A 25,817-nucleotide genomic window follows, 5' to 3' on the forward strand; every position below is an offset into this window, starting at 1 on the left:
CCACTCAATAGATTAAATAATAAAAGTTTTAAAAAAAAATAATTGAGCAAACATGTCCATATACAAATGGTATTTATATTATCAGAAACAACACTCTATCCAATTAAAATACACACACATAAACTCCATTAACTTATTAATGGTCTGCATCCATTATCGCTAGTTCAGGGGGGCCGTTGTGGGAACATGGAGATCGAATGTCATGCCAGTTCGACTGTTCTTGACTTGAAAAGACTGTGATCGATTTGTTAACGGAAACAAAATGTCCATTCCCATTCTTGCGATATTGAAAAAACCCAAAACCTAAAGATTACAATAACCACCAAATGTTTTGGTTCTAAAAAGTTTGGGAATAAAAGTTTTACTGTGATGTGAGATATCTAAAATAAAATATAAAAAAATCTAAGGCTATAATATAATAAAGTGTAAAAAAAAAAATTCAATACAATCAGAAATACAGAGCTGTTAAAGGGATATGGAACCACAAAAATGTATTGTGTGATTTAGACAGAGCATACTAATTTAACAAAAGTTTCCAATTTACTTCTCTTATCAAATTTGCTTCATTCCCACGATATTCTTTGTTGAAGAGATATTTAGGTAGCAGTGATGTATTTAGGTTTTGTGCTGCTCTAGGCACTCAAACTTCTGCTGCCCATGATGGTGGAGAATTTATTAGCTGAAATTGCAATCCATTTGATAAAGGTGCCAGTTAGGCATCAAAACGTTATGTGCATCATTTTTTATTAATTGGAATAAAAGTTATATTTTACTAAAGGTACCAGCAAGTGCTATCTTTATATATATATATATATATATATATATATATATATATATATATATATACTGTATATATATATACTGTATAAATATATATATACTAAAACAAGCAGGGGCCGGCACTCAATAACAGTAAGATCAATGTGCAGCTTCCGGGGTGCTCTGTGCAGAGGATATACACACTTCTAACAACAAAGGCAAAGGCACTCACCGTATGAAGTAAAATTGTCAAGCTTTAATTACCATGACGTTTCAGGGTGGTGCCCCTTCATCAGACAGACATACATTTATTGTGAGACTTACCCCTTATATACCCCACCATCCTAATTGCGCTAATTCATCTGGCTGTCCCTCGCTGTCCTCCTTACGCAACTGCGCATGCGCAGGACTGACTACGGTAACCCTCCTCACTTGTTATATCACCTCCGTCCCTACAACTCTCCCTCCTTCTACCCCTCACACTAAACAGAAGAATCAAGTCATTAGATCAGCAACAGCTTGCTAGCTCTCTCGTACCTCTTCTCTCTTCCATCCACTCCTTTTCCTGTCCTGATTAATCTATCTGCCACTATAACTCCACCCTTACATCGGTCATTGATAATCTGGCCCCACCTACCATAGCTCGGAAAACATACACTCATCCTCAGCCCTGGAATAATCCTCTAACACTGTACCTATGCAGATGTTCCCATACTGCTGAGCAACACTGGAGGAAATCTTGGCGTTCTGCTGACTTTCTTCACTATAAGTTCATCTTGAACTCTTACTATTCTGCCCTTAATCTATATAAGCAACATTACTTCTCTACTCTTATCTCTACTCTTTCTTCATACCCAAAACGTCTGTTCTCCACATTCAATACTCTTCTCCGCCCACCCTCACCTCCCACCACAACTTTTCTCTCAGCTCAAGATTTTGCCAGCTACTTCAACAACAAAATCAACTCCATCAGAAATGAAATCAGCTCTCAAGATAATACCGGTCTCCCACCCCCTCAAAAGCTCACAATAATCCAAAACCCACATAGCCATAAATTTAGCTCTTTTGCCCCTTTTACAGAAGAAGAAGTTTCTGCCCTTATACTATCCTCTGACCTGACTACCTGTCTCCTCGAACCCATCCCCTCACAACTACTCCCCTCCCTCTCTTCTACCCTTACCCCTATACTCACACACACATCTTCAACCTCTCTCTCAGCACTGGTATAGTTCCCACATCTCTTAAACATGCATTAGTCACACCTATCCTCAAAAAACCTTCTCTCGATCCAACCTCCCCATCCAGCTACCGCCCTATTTCCCTACTCCCTCTTGCCTCAAAGCATCTTGAAAAGCTAGTATATGCACGTCTATCCCATTTTCTTACATTAAACTCCCTCCTTGACCCACAGCAATCTGGATTTTGCCCCCTTCACTCAACCGAGACAACAATTGTTAAGGTTACCAACAAACTACTTACAGCAAAATCCAAAGGCCACTTCTCTCTACTTATTCTCCTTGATCTGTCTGCAGCCTTTGATACTGTCGACCACCCTCTTTTGCTCCATACCCTCCAATCCTTCGGCATCTGTGAACAGCTCTCTCTTGGTTCTCTTCCTGTCGGTCTAACCATACCTTTAGTGTAGCCTTCTCTAGGGCATCCTCTGCCCCGTTACCTCTTTCTGTTGGGGCACCGCAAGGCTCTGTCCTCGGTCCCCTTCTCTTCTCAATCTACACATCCTCATTAGGTTCCTTAATACAGTCCCACGGGTTTCATTATCATTTGTATGCCGATGATACCCAAATCTACCTCTCTGCACCAGAACTATCTCCTTCCTTGCTAACCCGTGTCACTAATTGTCTCTCTCATATCTCATCTTGGATGTCCTCTCACTACCTCAAGCTTCCAAATTCTCCACCCCCCATATCTCCATAACTGTTGATAACTCCATCATTACCCCAACCTCACATGCCCGATGTCTTGGGGTCACACTTGACTCAGATCTTTCTTTCACTCTTCACATTCAGTCCTTGGCTAAAGCCTGCCGGTTCCACCTTAAAAACATTGCTAAAATTCGACATTTCCTTACACAAGACACAGGCTCATCTTCCTTACACATCCCTCTTCATCTGCCACACCTCTATGCCAATCCCTTCAATGGCTTCCTCTTGCCTCCAGGATTAAACACAAAATTCTCACTCTGACACACAAAGCCCTCAACTGCATTGCTCCCACCTACATCTCAGACCTTGTCTCCAGATACTCTCCCTCCCTCCCGTCCCCTTCACTCCGCTCATGATCTCCTCCTCTCCTCCTCTCTTGTTACCGCCTTGTAAACATTCCCGTTTACAAGATTTCTCCAAACATGCTCCCATCTTATGGAACTCTCTGCCTGGCTCCACAAGACTCTCCCCTAGTTTTAAAAGCTTCAAGTGCTCCCTGTAGACTCTACTATTCAGGGACGCATACAACCTACACTAACCTTCCTATCTCCACTGCTATCCCCTTATACCCCATAGCATGTAAGCCTATGAGCCCAGCTGTTTGTAGTTCTCCTTCATAAGAGCCGACTACAACAGTGCAACTCTCGGCAGGGCCCTCTACCCATTTAATCCCTGTAATTGTTTTATTTTATAAACCACCTTATGTTCATAGAGCTGCAGAACCTGTTGGTTCTCTACGAATACATGATAATAATAATAATAATAACCCTGAACAGCCTAACTCTAAAAGCAAAATAGAAAATGACAGGATAATGCCGGTTGTGTAACCAAGTAACCGATGCCGTGTGTAAACAGAGCAGTGTATAACTGCGCAAGATGACAGCCAAATATTATGCTATGTCCTAATTGTAAATAACCTCCGGAAATGTTGTAAATTGGTACTTTAGCCCGGTTCAATGTAATCACAATACATAAATACATAAATACAATAAATTGTGACAAAAGCATCAACCTCAATATGTACAAACCCAAAACTTTACCCAATTTCCTTTACTATTACAAATCAATTATCCTCCAATTAACAACATTGGATCTCCTCTAAGGAATCGTTAAGTTTTAAAAATTGTTGTTCAGGCATAATCCAGTTACACCCTCTTATAAGGTTTAAAGAAAGTACTGTAAGTCAAAATGGGTATTCAAACCCTTAGGTATCAAAGTGTCTAAAGTATGGATCCACCTTGTCTCATGCTGTAGGAGAATTCTTGCTCTGTCCCCCCAGGGTCGGCTCCAGAACGAATGAAATGAGGGGGGCATTTTTTTTTTTTCACGAGTGGGCACGCATTTAAAAAGTATGTATGAGAGTCAAAATAAGAGCAGACCTACTGTGGCAGTCCAGGCATTACATTTATCAGATCTCTGGCTGTGCAGGAGTTAGATTTGTTTATATTTCTGGAAGTGCAGCGGTTACATGTGTCATATATCAAGGAGTATAGGGGTTACATTTATAAGATGTCTGGCAGTGCCGCAGCAGTTACATTTACCAGATTTATGGCAGTGCAGGGGTTACATTTGTCATATCTCAGGAATGTCTCCCACATATGACACAGCCAGTGGACACTGTTTGCATGTGTAGCTCTACAAATGACCCTACTAATGATAAAATAAGCTTTTATGTGACAATAAATTTGAGTGCCAAGCAGTACATTACTTGTACAGATATTATTAATGATATTTACCAGCACACACACAGTATATACAGTATGTATATACACACAAATTATACATATATATATATATATATATATATATACATATACACACACACACACACATACATATATATATATATATATATATATATATATATATATATATATATATATATATATATATATATACAAAACATGGAAGGAAACTGCACTCTCATACCGGACCGGGTACACATCCCATGACCCTGCAACATGCTCAGCCCTGGGTGCCCCTGGCACTCACAGGAAGCTGTGCTGTCCCCAGAGCCACAAGCAGTTAACCCCAGACAGGTCTGGGTGCAAGAACCATAGGGAAAATTACAAAACAAATTAATACAACACACAGAGAAAACCCAGCACTCACTTACAAGCTCTCAGCTAAGATTTAAAAGCAAAAATGGAAAGGTTAGTCACCGCATCTGGCCAAATGGGACAAGCTCAGGCACCACGTCAAGGTCCTTTCCAATACCTGAGACCCTAAAACAGCCACACAATGCAAGCTTTCAAATCCAAACAAACTGAAAACAAGGGAAGGGCGCACAGGAATATGTAACCACCCTAGACATATACAAAACACGGAAGGGAACTGCACTCTCATACCGGACCGGGTACACATCCCATGACCCTGCAACATGCTCAGCCCTGGGTGCCCCTGGCACTCACAGGAAGCCAGATGCGGTGACTAACCTTTCCATTTTTGCTTTTAAATCTTAGCTGAGAGCTTGTAAGTGAGTGCTGGGTTTTCTCTGTGTGTTATATATATATATATATATATATATATATACACATAAACACACACAGTATATATATATATATATATATATATATATATATATACATATATATATATATATATATACACACACACACTCTGTGTATATATACACACAAACAACATATATATATATATATATATATATATATATATATATATATATATATATATATATATACACACAGTGTGTGTATTGTGTGTATGTATGTATGTGTGTGTGTGTATATATATATATATATATATATATATATATATATATATATATATATATATAATAAAACAAGCTTGGGGACAAATAGGAGATGTTTTGAAACATGTAAATAATAAACATAAGGCTATTTCACTCATTGTCCCGCAGCTACATTTGAAGTGTGTGTATTTGAGCACCTATAATCTGACACACATACACTGATCACTGCAGATAAAGCAGGCACAATGCACACTTGTTTTGTGTGACCTGCAGTGGGGAAACCAAGGAATTCCCAATTTGCTTCTTTATCTGTGGCTGCCAGGATATAAAGCACAATAGGGAAGGGAAACTACTCTCACACACACATTGGTTATACGGCTGTGTTTTCACAAAATTACTTCTGTCTTCCCTCTCACTGACTGTTAGCTTCTCCCAGCACTTCCTGCAGAGGTCTGATGATGTCATCATCTCACTTCAGCTCTGTAGTAAATGGGCTAGCAGGAGGAGGGGCATTGCAAACCCTAGGTTAACGGTGAGAGCACCAGCAGGGAAATGAAACTTTATTTGTTATCTGGTTGTAAATAGAGAGTAAAGAGATTAGCTGGGTCTTCCAGTGGCGGATCTCCAGGGTCCAGTGGCTGCAAATGGTTGATGCGACATTTGGGACCCTGGACGTTCCGTCACTTTTAAAATGTAAAAAATAAAAAAAATAAAAAATAAATTTTTAAAATCACTTCTTTGGCCGAGGGGGGCACAGCATTCCATTTAGGGGGGCATTGCCACCCAATGCCCCCCCTTAGAGCCGTCCCTGTCCCCCCCCCCACGGCTGAGGGGCGGGACATGATCTATAATGATATAACGTAAATCTGCAACAGAATGTATGGCGACCAAAAAGTGTTTAGCAACAGGTTGATCACTTGAACCTGTGTCTATTGCATGCCGTATGGCAGGCCTATAATTAGCCATATTGGTACGCAAGTCATCCTTGGTCTTACCAATGTAAGCTAAGAGGATCTGCAGGAAAAGTCACACCAGGACCCCAACAACTACTAATTAATTAATTTGTATTTGTTATTTTAATATTTGATTAAAAGGATCGCATTCGCATTGTCTTGTTTGTCACTAACAGTACTAGCATCTTGATAACCAGATTTTAAAACATGACTGAGCAGTCGTGACTTTCAAAAGAACCTATGGTAATCCGTTTCCATCCGCACCACTACTTACCCATCTGATTGCATCTTTTAGGTTGTCAATATAAAGTCGCTTTTAAACTTAGACAAGTGGGTTTTTTTTACAATATTTATTTCTATTGTTTGTAAAAGCACCATTCTAATTTTGTAAACTATAAAGTGTAAACCTGCTGCCTTGAAACTTTGTGCTGCCATCTAGTGCTCTTGCAAATGGATAACATACTTACTAAACTGCTGCCATATAGTGCACAAGACATGGGTAGGCTCCTGTTTCTCAACAAAACATACCAAGAGTAAAAATGATAATAGAACTAAATGAGAACATTGTTTATAATTGCATGCTCTGTCTGAGTCATAAAAGAAAATGTGTAGGTTTTATATCCCTTTAATGTAGAAAATGTAAATGAATATTTCCCTTGCACATTGAACAAAGGGGTTAATATAATAGGCCATTACAGTAACTTTAAAAGGTGTGAATAGGCTATTGTATAAGTTTTGGGTAGACCTCCCTGTTTCTATTTTAAGAACAGGAACTTAAAACAAGAAAAGGCCTTTTCGGGGGATTTGCTGTTGAAAAGGCATTTGCAGCTGCAGGCTTTTAACAAACAAATTAATTTTGTTGAGGAACTCGATTATTAATTCGGTGGGAAAGCCAAAAGCTGTGTCGGGACAAAATGCCAACAGATTGTGGCCTATAGTATTAACCCCCCTAAAAACTATTCATATAGCTATAAATCAAATCTAAAGATAACTTATTGCTCCCAACTAACTAATTAACTGTCCCCCTTTGGAAGAATGTTTACTTGTGATGATCCAATATGTATGTTCATATGTTATGTATCTGTGTATAGATGTTGATATTCTTACTAGGTGAGGGCACAGGTAAATACATATTTATATATATACCGTATATGTATGTCAATAGGACAGGGAAATGTATTTATGTATGAAACCATATTTTTATCAGATATTACTGGAATAAGGTTTAAATTCTGATGTCATAATTTGACTCACAAAACCCCCACAAGTTTGAATAAACATTTCAGGACTAAACTACAGACAGGATGTCTCCAGAGGCTTGACACCAAAACATTTACTCAATAGATGAAAATACAAACATGTTTTACCATAATTGAGAGTTAACATAGCCTTTGAGGCCCACTTCCTGCTGTGTCAAAGACAGCATTTTGATACATAGATCAGGACACCATTTGTTTTTCAAAGTGGAAATGTGTGATAAACTCCCTCCTCCTCACAGAGGAACCTGTTGGTCTAGTTTCAAATGACATGTTTTGTGAGAATGTCAGCATTACTCTCAGGTACAAAAAGACCCCATGTGGTGAGTAAAAGACGAAGAGTCTGGGGAGGATAACACAGAGAAAGCAAATGGCTCACAATTAAATTTTAAAACAACTATGTTATAGGCAAGTAGAATACACTTCAGCATTATAAGAGAATATATATATTTTAATGGATATATGACAGTCTTTTATATGATAATAAATTTAAACACATGAATATATATTGAAATTAAACACATTATATTAAATAGATAATTGCTGCATGGGATATTTATATAGGAAATAAATTCAGAATTAGTATAGATTAAATAACCATTTTAATCCCATATTTGAAGTGCATATATATAACATACATTTTCTATTTTTCAGATGGATCATAGAGGAGTGCATGCAGGCAGAACTATTGAAAATGTGAAATAGGCTGTTATTTGGATAGAAATGCCAGGATACTGATAAAATTGTAATGCATTTTAAGCTAATAATTAGCAGTATTAAATTGCCTTAATACAATACAATGTTAATAATATAAAATATTTGGTATCAGAATAATCAGAAAAAAATAATCTAATACTACTCATCTATAATTGGGGTTATATATGATTAATGCAGAGAGTGTAATCTGATTAAATAACCATTTTATGAGAATAATTAACTTGTTAAGAATGCTTAGAAATTTTAAAGGTGAATTTGTTTTGTCTGTATATCTGCTGCCACCTAAGGGCCAATACCGGTAGGACAGTTAAAGGAATTTTAACTGTTCAAAAGATGCGTTGCCATGGTAAACATGCTCAACTCCGTTAAGGGCCAATCCAATCAGGTATTCAAAATACCCAATCAAAAGAGACAAGGAGGGCTACCCATAATTTACCCATGATGGAGAACCCATATAAAGTGATTGCAACATAGAGAGATTTTGTGCTGAGCTCATTTTGTAACTGGATGCTGGCGAGATACCACTTTACTCAAGCAAAGCTAATCTACCTTTCTCATTGATTGCGATATACACTTATTGGTGATCTGAGGTAAAATAATTCCTATTAAGGAATATTGGATATCGATTGCTCTTTACCCTGGTAACGTATTCAAGGTTATTGGTAAGACTATTAGCTAAATTATAAGTCACTGCAGTTTAAAGTACAGTTGAAAGATTTAAAGAAGCAGTTTGTATTTCAAGTTAATATTTCATAAGCCTAGGTATTGTTTAAATTTGTATCTGGTAGGCTAAGTAATTCATCTATGAAAGTTCTGCTGTTAAATCAATATTGTATTGGGATAAATTGCCGTTAAACAGCATAATATATATATTGTCCTATTGTTTATAAGCACTGTAAGGATTGTATTGCTTGGATATTAAAAGTGAAAGATTTTAGTCTCATTGTAATATTTTTAAATGCAGCTCTGAATGAAAGGTTGGTTTTAAAGATACATTTTTATGGGTTTTGTAAGAAGGATAGCATATCTTAATAGTTGTTTTTAACGTGTATAATATTGTGTCATATTCTGGTATTGAAAATATATTTCAAAATGTTCATGGATATTAACTAAATAAAAGAATTCAGGTATTTATATTAATTGTATGGTTTCTAGTAGATGCATGTTAGTTAAGGGTTTCTATTTTTAAGGATAATTATTATTTGTATTGTGTTATAACCCTGCCATAAGCTGATATATTATTTGGAGAGCACTACTTAAATTCTTATCATAACTACTGACATTATTATTATTTAATTATTTTGACTCCTGATTCCAATGTGACACTGTATAAATTAGTAGAACCACTTTAATTCTACAGATAAAGATGTTTATTTTTCTTCTTGATAACATTAGTCATTTTCCCACTGACCTAAAAATAGCAATATTTCTTTTAAAGCAGCAAAAACGGACTGATAGAGAAGAAAATGACTTTGCAGAATGAAAATGAGTTTTATGATAGACACACAATGAAGATCTGCTTGAATCCTTAAAATTACAGACAGCAATCACTGTATCTCATTACCAAGCACATATTGAAACCTGCTCAAGGCATTTTTTTTCATATATATCTTCCTGAAGTATCACTTGTTCAAACTGAAGACTAAATTAGGCCGAACAGATTTTGAAAATTGAAAAACAGGACATTTGAACAGCACGCAAAATGTATCTCACACTCTATTCTGGGGGTCAGATTCTCTCCTGCTGGGTGCATTATTTTGCACACGGCCTCACACCAAGAATAACACGTAATTTGGTATTACAAGTGGATGGTTTTAAAGGGACATGATTCAGATAGAGCATACAATTTAAAACAACTTTCCAATTGACTTATTGGGGCCGATTTATCAAACTCCGTATGGAGCTTGATGCCCCTGTTTCCGAACAAGCTTTCAGGCTCTTCAGAGATCTAAAGACCGCTGCTTCATAACTTGTCCACTGCCTCTGAGGATGCGGTCTTCAGTCCGCCCGATCATATATGATTGGGCCGATTGACACCCCCTGGTACCGGCCGATCGGCCGCGAATCTGCAGGGGGAGGCATTGCACAAGCAGCCCACAAGAACTGCTTGTGAAATGATAAATACTGACTGCGTATGCTGTCGGCATTTATCGATGTGCAGCGGACATGATAAGCTACATTGTATCATGTCCGCTCGCACTATGATAAATCTACCCCATAGTATCTAATTTGCTTCATTCTCTTTGTATCCTTTGTTGAAATGCATACTTAGGTAGGCTCAGGAGTTGGGAGCTAGCTGCTAATTGATGGCTGCATTAAATATACCTCTTGTCATTGGCTTACCTATGTGTTAATCTAGCTCCCAGTAGTGCCTTGCTGCCCATTTAATTAAAAGATACCAAGAGAATGAAGCAAAATTGATCATAGAAGGGAACTGAAAAGTTGTTTAAAATGGCGCGTCCTATCAGAATCATAAAAGAAAAATTCTGCAGAATCTGCAGGGGGCGGAATCGCCCAAGCACTTCACCAGAACTGCTAGGCAAATGCTTGTATCTCCATATCAATATTGAACCCCCTAAACAATGCAACATATATAGGTGACTTGCAAGATATCGATAAGCTAATATGCAACAAATCCATTTAAGTTCAATATATGTTTATAATTGATTATATAGATAAAATTATGTGTTAAAAAGATCCATGTCATTTTTTTTAAAAGATCTGTTTTTCTATTGTAATGTTGTCCAATACTATAATGACACATCACCTAAGGGGTGTGGTCTATCACTTTGTGAGGATATTGAACCCCACTGCCATTCATACAAAATATGCCTTTGATAAAGGCGAGTAGTAGCAGATAAAATGTCCCTCTGAGGCACCAGTAACAAATCTGATAGGTATCTGTTCCCATAACTGGCGGCACAGTCACTTCTAGTAAGGCTACCTGTAAAATTGAAAAGGAGGCTCTCTAGATCTGTTGCTCTGTTTATTCTGTTTTGTTGTTATCTCTGATAATAAAGATCCTCGAGGGACATTAAACACTAAATACATGCAAGATAGAATGATACATTCAAAGAAAAGATTAGTCCATGAGTAACATGTAGATGTATTTTTTAAAGTTTCATTAGTTGTTTAAAAAGTGACAAAATAAGTGTAAAGTTTTAGTGTCTATAAAACACTGGGAGCTGCCATGTTGTAACTTGTGTTACCTTCTCTGCTGTGGCCAATTAGGATCAGTTATAAATAGGTCACTAGAGTGTGCAGCCAATAGTTGTGCTGGATTTAACAGTGTTCTGCACTTCCATTTCTAACAGGAGCTGAAAAGCTCACAATTTCAGAATGGAATTACAGGCAAAGAGCACAAAATAAATAATGAAAATATATTGCAGAGCTATTTTATATATACAATTTTCATTTTATATTACCATCTCAAAGTGTTTAATGTCCCTTTAAGTTTTCTACCCGAAAGATTCCATTCATGTATGATATTAGTTTGTTACCGTGAAGTTTTCTACCTGAAAGACTCCAATAACGTATGACATTAGCTTGTTATCGTAAAGTTTTCTACCTGAAAGACTCCATTCACGTATGACATTAGCTTGTTACCGTGATGTTTTCTACATCAAAGACTCCATTAGCGTATGACATTAGCTTGTTGCCGTGAAGTTTTCTCCTTGAAAGATTTCATTCATGTATGACATTAGCTTGTTACCGTGAAGTTTTCTATTTAAAAGATTTCATTCACGTATGACATTATTTTGTTACCATAAAGTTTTCTACCCGAAAGACTCCATTCACTTATGACATTAGCTTGTTACTGTGAAGTTTTCTACTTGAAAGATTCCATTCACGTATGACATTATTTTGTTACCATAAAGTTTTCTACCCGAAAGATTCCATTCACTTATGACATTAGCTTGTTACTGTGAAGTTTTCTACTTGAAAGATTCCATTCATGTATGACATTAGCTTTTTACCATGAATTTTTCTACTTGACAGATTCGATTCACGTATGACATTAGCTTGTTACCATGAATTTTTCTTCTTGAAAGACTCCATTAGCGTATGACATTAGCTTGTTACCGTGAAGTTTTCTACTTGAAATATTCCATTCATGTATGACATTAGCTTGTTACCGTGAAGTTTTCTACTTGAAAGATTCTATTCACGTATGACATTAGCTTGTTACCGTGAAGTTTTCTACATGAAATACTACGTTCACATATAACATTAGCTTGTTACCGTGAAGTTTTCTACATGAAAGACTCCATTAGCGTATGACATAAGCTTGTTACCGTGAAGTTTTCTACTTGAAAGACTCCATTCACGTATGACATTAGCTTGTAACCGTGAAGTTTTCTACTTGAAAGATTTGATTCATGTATGACAGCTTGTTACCATGAATTTTTCTTCTTGAAAGACTCCATTAGCGTATGACATTAGCTTGTTACCGTGAAGTTTTCTACTTGAAATATTGCATTCATGTATGACATTAGCTTGTTACCGTGAAGTTTTCTACATGAAATACTACATTCACAAATAACATTAGCTTGTTACCGTGAAGTTTTCTACATGAAAGACTCCATTAGCGTATGACATAAGCTTGTTACCGTGAAGTTTTCTACTTGAAAGACTCAATTCACGTATGACATTAGCTTGTTACCGTGAAATTTTCTACTTGAAAGATTTGATTCACGTATGACATTAGCTTGTTACCATGAATTTTTCTTCTTCAAAGACTCCATTAGCGTATGACATTAGCTAGTTACCGTGAAGTTTTCTACTTGAAAGACCCCATTCAAGTACAACATTAGCTTGTTACCGTGAAGCTTTCTACTTGAAAGATTTCATTCACATATGACATTATTTTGTTACCATAAAGTTATCTACCCGAAAGATTCCATTCACTTATGACATTAGCTTGTTACCGTGAAGTTTTCTACTTGAAAGATTCAATTCACGTATGACATTAGCTTGTTACCATGAATTTTTCTACTTTAAAGATTTGATTCACGTATGACATTAGCTTGTTACAATGAATTTTTCTTCTTGAAAGATTCCATTCACGTATGACATTAGCTTGTTACCGTGAAGTTTTCTACTTGAAAGATTCCATCCATGTTTGACATTAGCTTGTTACCGTCAAGTTTTCTACTTGAAAGACTCAATTCACGTATGACATTAGCTTGTTACCGTGAAGTTTTCTACTTGAAAGATTTGATTCACGTATGACATTAGCTTGTTACCATGAATTTTTCTTCTTCAAAGACTCCATTAGCGTATGACATTAGCTTGTTACCGTGAAGTTTTCTACTTGAAAGACTCCATTAACGTATGACATTAGCTTGTTACCGTGAAGTTTTCTACTTGAAAGACTCCATTCACGTATGACATTAGCTTGTTACCGTGAAGTTTGCTACTTGAAAGATTTGATTCACGTATGACATTAGCTTGTTACCATGAATTTTTCTTCTTCAAAGACTCCATTAGCGTATGACATTAGCTAGTTACCGTGAAGTTTTCTACTTGAAAGACTCCATTCACGTACGACATTAGCTTGTTACCGTGAAGCTTTCTACTTGAAAGATTTCATTCACGTATGACATTATTTTGTTACCATAACGTTTTTTACCCGAAAGATTCCATTCACTTATGACATTAGCTTGTTACCGTGAAGTTTTCTACTTGAAAGATTCAATTCACGTATGACATTAGCTTGTTACCATGAATTTTTCTACTTGAAAGATTTGATTCACGTATAACATTAGCTTGTTACCATGAATTTTTCTTCTTGAAAGTTTCCATTCACGTATGACATTAGCTTGTTACCGTGAAGTTTTCTACTTGAAAGATTCCATTCATGTATGACATTAGCTTGCTACCGTGAAGTTTTCTACTTGAAAGATTCTATTCACGTATGACATTAGCTTGTTACCATGAATTTTTCTTCTTGAAAGACTCCATTAGCGTATGACATTAGCTTGTTACCATGAAGTTTTCTACTTGAAAGACTCCATTAGCGTATGACATTAGCTAGTTACTGTGAAGTTTTCTACTTGAAAGACTCCATTCACGTATGACATTAGCTTGTTACCGTGAAGCTTTCTACTTGAAAGATTTCATTCACGTATGACATTATTTTGTTACCATAAAGTTTTCTACCTGAAAGATTCCATTCACTTATGACATTAGCTTGTTACTGTGAAGTTTTCTACTTGAAAGATTCAATTCACGTATGACATTAGCTTGTTACCATGAATTTTTCTACTTGAAAGATTTGATTCACGTATGACATTAGCTTGTTACCATGAATTTTTCTTCTTGAAAGATTCCATTCACGTATGACATTAGCTTGTTACCGTGAAGTTTTCTACTTGAAAGATTCCATTCATGTTTGACATTAGCTTGTTACCGTGAAGTTTTCTACTTGAAAGACTCAATTCACGTATGACATTAGCTTATTACCGTGAAGTTTTCTACTTGAAAGATTTGATTCACGTATGACATTAGCTTGTTACCATGAATTTTTCTTCTTCAAAGACTCCATTAGCGTATGACATTACCTTGTTATCATGAAGTTTTCTACTTGAAAGACTCCATTAACGTATGACATTAGCTTGTTACCGTGAAGTTTTCTACTTGAAAGACTCCATTCACGTATGACATTAGCTTGTTACCGTGAAGTTTGCTACTTGAAAGATTTGATTCATGTATGACATTAGCTTGTTACCATGAATTTTTCTTCTTCAAAGACTCCATTAGCGTATGACATTAGCTAGTTACCGTGAAGTTTTCTACTTGAAAGACTCCATTCACGTACGACATTAGCTTGTTACCGTGTAGCTTTCTACTTGAAAGATTTCATTCACGTATGACATTATTTTGTTACCATAAAGTTTTCTACCCGAAAGATTCCATTCACTTATGACATTAGCTTGTTACCGTGAAGTTTTCTACTTGAAAGATTCAATTCACGTATGACATTAGCTTGTTACCATGAATTTTTCTACTTGAAAGATTTGATTCACGTATGACATTAGCTTGTTACCATGAATTTTTCTTCTTGAAAGTTTCCATTCACGTATGACATTAGCTTGTTACCGTGAAGTTTTCTACTTGAAAGATTCCATTCATGTATGACATTAGCTTGTTACCGTGAAGTTTTCTACTTGAAAGATTCTATTCACGTATGACATTAGCTTGTTACCGTGAAGTTTTCTACTTGAAAGATTCTTTTCACGTATGACATTAGCTTGTTACCGTGAAGTTTCTTACATGAAATACTACATTCACATGTAACATTAGCTTGTTACCGTGAAGTTTTCTACATGAAAGACTCCATTAGCGTATGACATTAGCTTGTTACGTGAGTTTTCTACTTGAAAGACTCCATTCACGTATGACATTAGCTTGTTACCGTGAAGTTTTCTACTTAAAAGATTCGATTCACGTATGACATTAGCTTGTTACCATGAATTTTTCTTCTTGAAAGACACCATTAGCGTATGACATTAGCTTGTTACCGTGAAGTTTTTTACTTGAAAGACTCCATTCACATATGACATTAGCTTGTTACCATGAATTTTTCTTCTTGAAAAACTCCATTAGCGTATGACATTAGCTTGTTACCGTGAAGTTTTCTACTTGAAAGACTCCATTAACGTATGACATTAGCTAGTTACCGTGAAGTTTTCTACTTGAAAGACTCCATTCACGTACGACATTAGCTTGTTACCGTGAAGCTTTCTACTTGAAAGATTTCATTCACGTATGACATTATTTTGTTGCCATAAAGTTTTCTACCCGAAAGATTCCATTCACTTATGACTTTAGCTTATTACTGTGAAGTTTTCTACTTGAAAGATTCAATTCACGTATGACATTAGCTTGTTACCATTAATTTTTCTACTTGAAAGATTTGATTCATGTATGACATTAGCTTGTTACCATGAATTTTTCTTCTTGAAAGATTCCATTCACGTATGACATTAGCTTGTTACCGTGAAGTTTTCTACTTGAAAGATTCCATTCATGTTTGACATTAGCTTGTTAACGTGAAGTTTTCTACTTGAAAGATTCAATTCATGTATGACATTAGCTTGTTACCGTGAAGTTTTCTACTTGAAAGATTCTTTTCACGTATGACATTAGCTTGTTGCCGTGAAGTTTTTTACATGAAATACTACATTCACATATAACATTAGCTTGTTACCGTGAAGTTTTCTACATGAAAGACTCCATTAGCGTATGACATTAGCTTGTTACGTAATGTTTTCTACTTGAAAGACTCCATTCACATATGACATTAGCTTGTTACCATGAATTTTTCTACTTGAAAGATTTGATTCACGTATGACATTAGCTTGTTACCGTGAAGTTTTCTACTTGAAAGATTCCATTCATGTATGACATTAGCTTGTTACCGTGAAGTTTTCTACTTGAAAGATTCTATTCACGTATGACATTAGCTTGTTACCGTAAAGTTTTCTACTTGAAAGATTCTTTTCACGTATGACATTAGCTTGTTGCCGTGAAGTTTTTTACATGAAATGCTACATTCACATATAACATTAGCTTGTTACCGTGAAGTTTTCTACTTGAAAGACTCCATTAGCATATGACATTAGCTTGTTACCATGAAGTTTTCTACTTGAAAGACTTAATTCACGTATGACATTATTTTGTTACCATAAAGTTTTCTACCCGAAAGCTTCCATTCACTTATGACATTAGCTTGTTACCTTGATGTTTTCTACTTGAAAGATTCAATTCACGTATGACATTAGCTTGTTGCCATGAATTTTTCTACTTGAAAGATTTGATTCACGTATGACATTAGCTTGTTACCATAAAGTTTTCTACCCGAAAGATTCCATTCATGTATAACATTAGCTTGTTACCGTGAATTTTTCTTCTTGAACGATTCCATTCATGTATGACATTAGCTTTTTACCATGAATTTTTCTACTTGAAAGACTCCATTAGCGTATGACATTAACTTGTTACCGTGAAGTTTTGTACTTGAAATATTCCATTTATGTATGACATTAGCTTGTTACCGTGAAGTTTTCTACTTGAAAGATTCTATTCACGTATGACATTAGCTTGTTGCCGTGAAGTTTTCTACTTGAAAGATTCTATTCACGTATGACATTAGCTTGTTACAGTGAAGTTTTCTACATGAAATACTACATTCACATATAACATTAGCTTGTTACCGTGAAGTTTTCTACATGAAAGACTCCATTAGCGTATGACATTAGCTTGTTACCGTGAAGTTTTCTACTTGAAAGACTCCATTCACGTATGACATTAGCTTGTTACCATGAAGTTTTCTACTTGAAAGACTCCATTCACGTATGACATTAGCTTGTTACCGTGAAGTTTTCTACTTGAAAGATTTGATTCACGTATGACATTAGCTTGTTACCATGAATTTTTCTTCTTGAAAGACTCCATTAGCGTATGACATTAGCTTGTTACCATGAAGTTTTCTACTTGAAAGACTCCATTAGCGTATGACATTAGCTAGTTACCGTGAAGTTTTCTACTTGAAAGACTCCATTCACGTATGACATTAGCTTGTTACCGTGAAGCTTTCTACTTGAAAGATTTCATTCACGTATGACATTATTTTGTTACCATAAAGTTTTCTACCCGAAAGATTACATTCACTTATGACATTAGCTTGTTACCGTGAAGTTTTCTACTTGAAATATTCAATTCACGTATGACATTAGCTTGTTACCATGAATTTTTCTTCTTGAAAGATTCCATTCACGTATGACATTAGCTTGTTACCGTGAAGTTTTCTACTTGAAATATTCAATTCACGTATGACATTAGCTTGTTACCGTATAGTTTTCTACTTGAAAGATTCCATTCATGTATGACATTAGCTTGTTACCGTGAAGTTTTCTACTTGAAAGATTCTATTCACGTATGACATTAGCTTGTTACCGTGAAGTTTTCTACTTGAAAGATTCTTTTCACGTATGACATTAGCTTGTTACCGTGAAGTTTTTTACATGAAATACTACATTCACATATAACATTAGCTTGTTACCGTGAAGTTTTCTACTTGAAAGACTCCATTCACGTATGACATTAGCTTGTTACCGTGACGTTTTCTACTTAAAAGATTCGATTCACGTATGACAGCTTGTTACCATGAATTTTTTCTTCTTGAAAGACACCATTAGCGTATGACATTATCTTGTTACCATGAAGTTTTCTACTTGAAAGACTCCATTAGCGTATGACATTAGCTTGTTACCGTGAAGTTTTCTACTTGAAAGACTCAATTCACGTATGACATTATTTTGTTACCATAAAGTTTTCTACCCGAAAGATTCCATTCACTTATGACATTAGCTTGTTACCTTGAAGTTTTCTACTTGAAAGATTCAATTCACGTATGACATTAGCTTTTTACCATGAAGTTTTCTTCTTGAAAGATTCCATGCATGTATGACATTAGCTTGTTACCGTGAAGTTTTCTACTTGAAAGATTCTATTCACGTATGACATTAATTTGTTACCATACAGTTTTTACCTGAAAGACTCCATTTGCCTATGACATTAGCTTGTTACCGTGAAGTTTTCTACCTGAACGACTCATTTTATGTATGACAGCTTATTACCGTGAAGTTTTCTACCTGAAAGACACCATTAAAGGGACATTCCGGTCAAAATTTAAATACATATAGATAAATTATATCTTAGTATAGAAACATATTTGCAATATACATGTATTGGTAAAAATGCTTCTAGTAAAAGTCACTGTTTTAGTCTTTACGTTTTTCTCTGCACGTGCATGTGAAGAATAGCTAGATATTCTCAGTGCATCAGCATTTTGAATACTACAGTTGCTCAGAGCACCAGTTGGGCTTGTATACTGTCAGCAATTAACAAATGGAGTCATTACCAGATGGTACAAGCACATGAGGCTCTCTGAGCAAGTGTTGTGTTTAAAATGCTAGTGCACGGTGCATACTTACATACACTTTTGAAACCGGTATAGCTTTAATTAGAAGCATTTTTGCTAATGCACATATTTTACAAAAATGCTTCTATTCAAAACTGAAATGCATCTGTGTGGATTCCAATATTGGCTTGAATGTCCCTTTAACGTAATGACATTAGCTTATTGACTTGAAGTTTTCTACCTGAATGTCTCCAATCACGTATGACATTCGTGTGGAAGATTTTCATTTTATTATTATTATTATCAATTATTTGTAGAGCACCAACAGATTCTACAGATTATTCCATCTGTCTTTGATAAGACCGTCTCACTTAGATATACTGATATGTTGATTTACTGATGTATTATTGTTTATAGTATAATTATTTCCACATAGTCGGATATATGTAAGTGCTGATATATTTTTTTGCTTTGTGTTTACAATCACAAACCTAAATAACTGAAGATAAATATCCCCATCTAGTGGCTGAGTGTGGCATTTTTACTTGCACTAATAAAGATGAGATCTATAACATATTTACTGATGTGTCAGGATATATCAGATGATTCTGACATGACTAGCAGAACTGAGACCAAGAACATGCAGCTACCCCCCTCCTCCCTCAAGCTATGGCAAAGCCCAGTATGATCACTATTATAAAAGAGGCTTTTTGTTCTGCAAGTTACCATAAAGTTTTCTACCCGAAAGACTCCATTCACTTATGACATTAGCTTGTTACTGTGAAGTTTTCTACTTGAAAGATTCCATTCACGTATGACATTATTTTGTTACCATAAAGTTTTCTACCCGAAACATTTCATTCACTTATGACATTAGCTTGTTACTGTGAAGTTTTCTACTTGAAAGATTCCATTCATGTATGACATTAGCTTGTTACCGTGAATTTTTCTTCTTGAAAGATTCCATTCATATATGACTTTAGCTTTTTACCATGATTTTTTCTACTTGACAGATTCGATTCACGTATGACATTAGCTTGTTACCATGAATTTTTCTTCTTGAAAGACTCCATTAGCGTATGAAATTAGCTTGTTACCGTGAAGTTTTCTACTTGAAATATTCCATTCATGTATGACATTAGCTTGTTACCGTGAAGTTTTCTACTTGAAAGATTCTTTTCACGTATGACATTAGTTTTTTACATGAAATACTACATTTACATATAACATTAGCTTGTTATCGTGAAGTTTTCTACTTGAAAGACTCCATTAGCATATGACATTAGCTTGTTACCATGAAGTTTTCTACTTGAAAGACTCAATTCACGTATGACATTATTTTGTTACCATAAAGTTTTCTACCTGAAAGCTTCCATTCACTTATGACATTAGCTTGTTACCTTGAAGTTTTCTACTTGAAAGATTCAATTCACGTATGACATTAGCTTGTTACCATGAATTTTTCTACTTGAAAGATTTGATTCACGTATGACATTAGCTTGTTACTGTGAAGTTTTCTACTTGAAAGATTCCATTCATGTATGACATTAGCTTGTTACCGTGAATTTTTCTTCTTGAAAGATTCCATTCATATATGACTTTAGCTTTTTACCATGAATTTTTCTACTTGACAGATTCAATTCACGTATGACATTAGCATGTTACCATGAATTTTTCTTCTTGAAAGACTCCATTAGCGTATGAAATTAGCTTGTTACCGTGAAGTTTTCTACTTGAAATATTCCATTCATGTATGACATTAGCTTGTTACCGTGAAGTTTTCTACTTGAAAGATTCTTTTCACGTATGACATTAGCTTGTTACCGTGAAGTTTTTTACATGAAATACTACATTTACATATAACATTAGCTTGTTATCGTGAAGTTTTCTACTTGAAAGACTCCATTAGCATATGACATTAGCTTGTTACCATGAAGTTTTCTACTTGAAAGACTCAATTCACGTATGACATTATTTTGTTACCATAAAGTTTTCTACCTGAAAGCTTCCATTCACTTATGACATTAGCTTGTTACCTTGAAGTTTTCTACTTGAAAGATTCAATTCACGTATGACATTAGCTTGTTACCATGAATTTTTCTACTTGAAAGATTTGATTCACGTATGACATTAGCTTGTTACCATAAAGTTTTCTACCCGAAAGATTCCATTCATGTATGACATTAGCTTGTTACCGTGAATTTTTCTTCTTGAACGATTCCATTCATGTATGACATTAGCTTTTTACCATGAATTTTTCTACTTGAAAGATTCGATTCACGTATGACATTAGCTTGTTACCATGAATTTTTCTTCTTGAAAGACTCCATTAGCGTATGACATTAGCTTGTTACCGTGAAGTTTTCTACTTGAAATATTCCATTTATGTATGACATTAGCTTGTTACCGTGAAGTTTTCTACTTGAAAGATTCTATTCACGTATGACATTAGCTTGTTGCCGTGAAGTTTTCTACTTGAAAGATTCTATTCACGTATGACATTAGCTTGTTACCGTGAAGTTTCTTACATGAAATACTACATTCACATATAACATTAGCTTGTTACCGTGAAGTTTTCTACATGAAAGACTCCATTAGCGTATGACATTAGCTTGTTACCGTGAAATTTTCTACTTGAAAGACTCCATTCACGTATGACATTAGCTTGTTACCGTGAAGTTTTCTACTTGAAAGACTCCATTCACGTATGACATTAGCTTGTTACCGTGAAGTTTTCTACTTGAAAGATTTGATTCACGTATGACATTAGCTTGTTACCATGAAGTTTTCTACTTGAAAGACTCCATTAGCGTATGACATTAGCTAGTTACCGTGAAGCTTTCTTCTTGAAAGATTTCATTCACGTATGACATTATTTTGTTACCATAAAGTTTTCTACCCGAAAGATTGCATTCACTTATGACATTAGCTTGTTACCGTGAAGTTTTCTACTTGAAAGATTCAATTCACGTATGACATTAGCTTGTTACCATGAATTTTTCTACTTGAAAGATTTGATTCACGTATGACATTAGCTTGTTACCATGAATTTTTCTTCTTGAAAGATTCCATTCACGTATGACATTAGCTTGTTACCGTGAAGTTTTCTTCTTGAAAGATTCCATTCATGTATGACATTAGCTTGTTACCGTGAAGTTTTCTACTTGAAAGATTCTATTCACGTATGACATTAGCTTGTTACCGTGAAGTTTTCTACTTGAAAGATTCTTTTCACGTATGACATTAGCTTGTTACCGTGAAGTTTTTTACATGAAATACTACATTCACATATAACATTAGCTTGTTACCGTGAAGTTTTCTACTTGAAAGACTCCATTCACGTATGACATTAGCTTGTTAGCGTGAAGTTTTCTACTTGAAAGATTCGATTCACGTATGACATTAGCTTGTTACCATGAATTTTTCTTCTTGAAAGACACCATTAGCGTATGACATTAGCTTGTTACCATGAAGTTTTCTACTTGAAAGACTCCATTAGCCTATGACATTAGCTTGTTACCGTGAAGTTTTCTACTTGAAAGACTCCATTCACGTATGACATTAGCTTGTTACCGTGAAGTTTTCTACTTAAAAGATTCGATTCACGTATGACATTAGCTTGTTACCATGAATTTTTCTTCTTGAAAGACACCATTAGCGTATGACATTAGCTTGTTACCATGAAGTTTTCTACTTGAAAGACTCCATTAGCGTATGGCATTAGCGTGTTACCGTGAAGTTTTCTACTTGAAAGACTAAATTCACGTATGACATTATTTTGTTACCATAAAGTTTTCTACCCGAAAGATTCCATTCACTTATGACATTAGCTTGTTACCTTGACGTTTTCTACTTGAAAGATTCAATTCACGTATGACATTAACTTTTTACCATGAAGTTTTCTTCTTGAAAGATTCCATTCATGTATGACATTAGCTTGTTACCGTGAAGTTTTCTACTTAAAAGATTCTATTCACGTATGACATTAATTTGTTACCATACAGTTTTTTACCTGAAAGACTCTATTTGAGTATGACATTAGCTTGTTACCATGAAGTTTTCTACCTGAACGACTCCTTTTATGTATGACAGCTTATTACCGTGAAGATTTCTACCTGAAAGACACCATTAAAGGGACATGCCGGTCAAAATTTAAATACCCATAGATAAATTATATATTTGTACAGAAACATATTTGCAATATACATGTATTGGCAAAAATGCTTCTAGTAAAATTCACTGTTTTAGTGTTTACATTTTTCTCTGCACGTGCATGTGAAGCATAGATAGATATTCTCAGTGCATCAGCATTTTGAATACTACAGCTGCTCAGAGCACCAGTGGGGTTTGTATCATGTCATTAGCTTGTTACCGTAAAGTTTTCTACTTGAAAGATTCTTTTCACGTATGACATTAGCTTGTTGCCGTGAAGTTTTTTACATGAAATGCTACATTCACATATAACATTAGCTTGTTACCGTGAAGTTTTCTACTTGAAAGACTCCATTAGCATATGACATTAGCTTGTTACCATGAAGTTTTCTACTTGAAAGACTTAATTCACGTATGACATTATTTTGTTACCATAAAGTTTTCTACCCGAAAGCTTCCATTCACTTATGACATTAGCTTGTTACCTTGATGTTTTCTACTTGAAAGATTCAATTCACGTATGACATTAGCTTGTTGCCATGAATTTTTCTACTTGAAAGATTTGATTCACGTATGACATTAGCTTGTTACCATAAAGTTTTCTACCCGAAAGATTCCATTCATGTATAACATTAGCTTGTTACCGTGAATTTTTCTTCTTGAACGATTCCATTCATGTATGACATTAGCTTTTTACCATGAATTTTTCTACTTGAAAGACTCCATTAGCGTATGACATTAACTTGTTACCGTGAAGTTTTGTACTTGAAATATTCCATTTATGTATGACATTAGCTTGTTACCGTGAAGTTTTCTACTTGAAAGATTCTATTCACGTATGACATTAGCTTGTTGCCGTGAAGTTTTCTACTTGAAAGATTCTATTCACGTATGACATTAGCTTGTTACAGTGAAGTTTTCTACATGAAATACTACATTCACATATAACATTAGCTTGTTACCGTGAAGTTTTCTACATGAAAGACTCCATTAGCGTATGACATTAGCTTGTTACCGTGAAGTTTTCTACTTGAAAGACTCCATTCACGTATGACATTAGCTTGTTACCATGAAGTTTTCTACTTGAAAGACTCCATTCACGTATGACATTAGCTTGTTACCGTGAAGTTTTCTACTTGAAAGATTTGATTCACGTATGACATTAGCTTGTTACCATGAATTTTTCTTCTTGAAAGACTCCATTAGCGTATGACATTAGCTTGTTACCATGAAGTTTTCTACTTGAAAGACTCCATTAGCGTATGACATTAGCTAGTTACCGTGAAGTTTTCTACTTGAAAGACTCCATTCACGTATGACATTAGCTTGTTACCGTGAAGCTTTCTACTTGAAAGATTTCATTCACGTATGACATTATTTTGTTACCATAAAGTTTTCTACCCGAAAGATTACATTCACTTATGACATTAGCTTGTTACCGTGAAGTTTTCTACTTGAAATATTCAATTCACGTATGACATTAGCTTGTTACCATGAATTTTTCTTCTTGAAAGATTCCATTCACGTATGACATTAGCTTGTTACCGTGAAGTTTTCTACTTGAAATATTCAATTCACGTATGACATTAGCTTGTTACCGTATAGTTTTCTACTTGAAAGATTCCATTCATGTATGACATTAGCTTGTTACCGTGAAGTTTTCTACTTGAAAGATTCTATTCACGTATGACATTAGCTTGTTACCGTGAAGTTTTCTACTTGAAAGATTCTTTTCACGTATGACATTAGCTTGTTACCGTGAAGTTTTTTACATGAAATACTACATTCACATATAACATTAGCTTGTTACCGTGAAGTTTTCTACTTGAAAGACTCCATTCACGTATGACATTAGCTTGTTACCGTGACGTTTTCTACTTAAAAGATTCGATTCACGTATGACAGCTTGTTACCATGAATTTTTCTTCTTGAAAGACACCATTAGCGTATGACATTATCTTGTTACCATGAAGTTTTCTACTTGAAAGACTCCATTAGCGTATGACATTAGCTTGTTACCGTGAAGTTTTCTACTTGAAAGACTCAATTCACGTATGACATTATTTTGTTACCATAAAGTTTTCTACCCGAAAGATTCCATTCACTTATGACATTAGCTTGTTACCTTGAAGTTTTCTACTTGAAAGATTCAATTCACGTATGACATTAGCTTTTTACCATGAAGTTTTCTTCTTGAAAGATTCCATGCATGTATGACATTAGCTTGTTACCGTGAAGTTTTCTACTTGAAAGATTCTATTCACGTATGACATTAATTTGTTACCATACAGTTTTTACCTGAAAGACTCCATTTGCCTATGACATTAGCTTGTTACCGTGAAGTTTTCTACCTGAACGACTCATTTTATGTATGACAGCTTATTACCGTGAAGTTTT

This window comes from Bombina bombina, chromosome 11 (assembly GCF_027579735.1).
Source record: "Bombina bombina isolate aBomBom1 chromosome 11, aBomBom1.pri, whole genome shotgun sequence".
In the NCBI taxonomy this organism is placed as follows: Eukaryota; Metazoa; Chordata; class Amphibia; order Anura; family Bombinatoridae; genus Bombina; species Bombina bombina.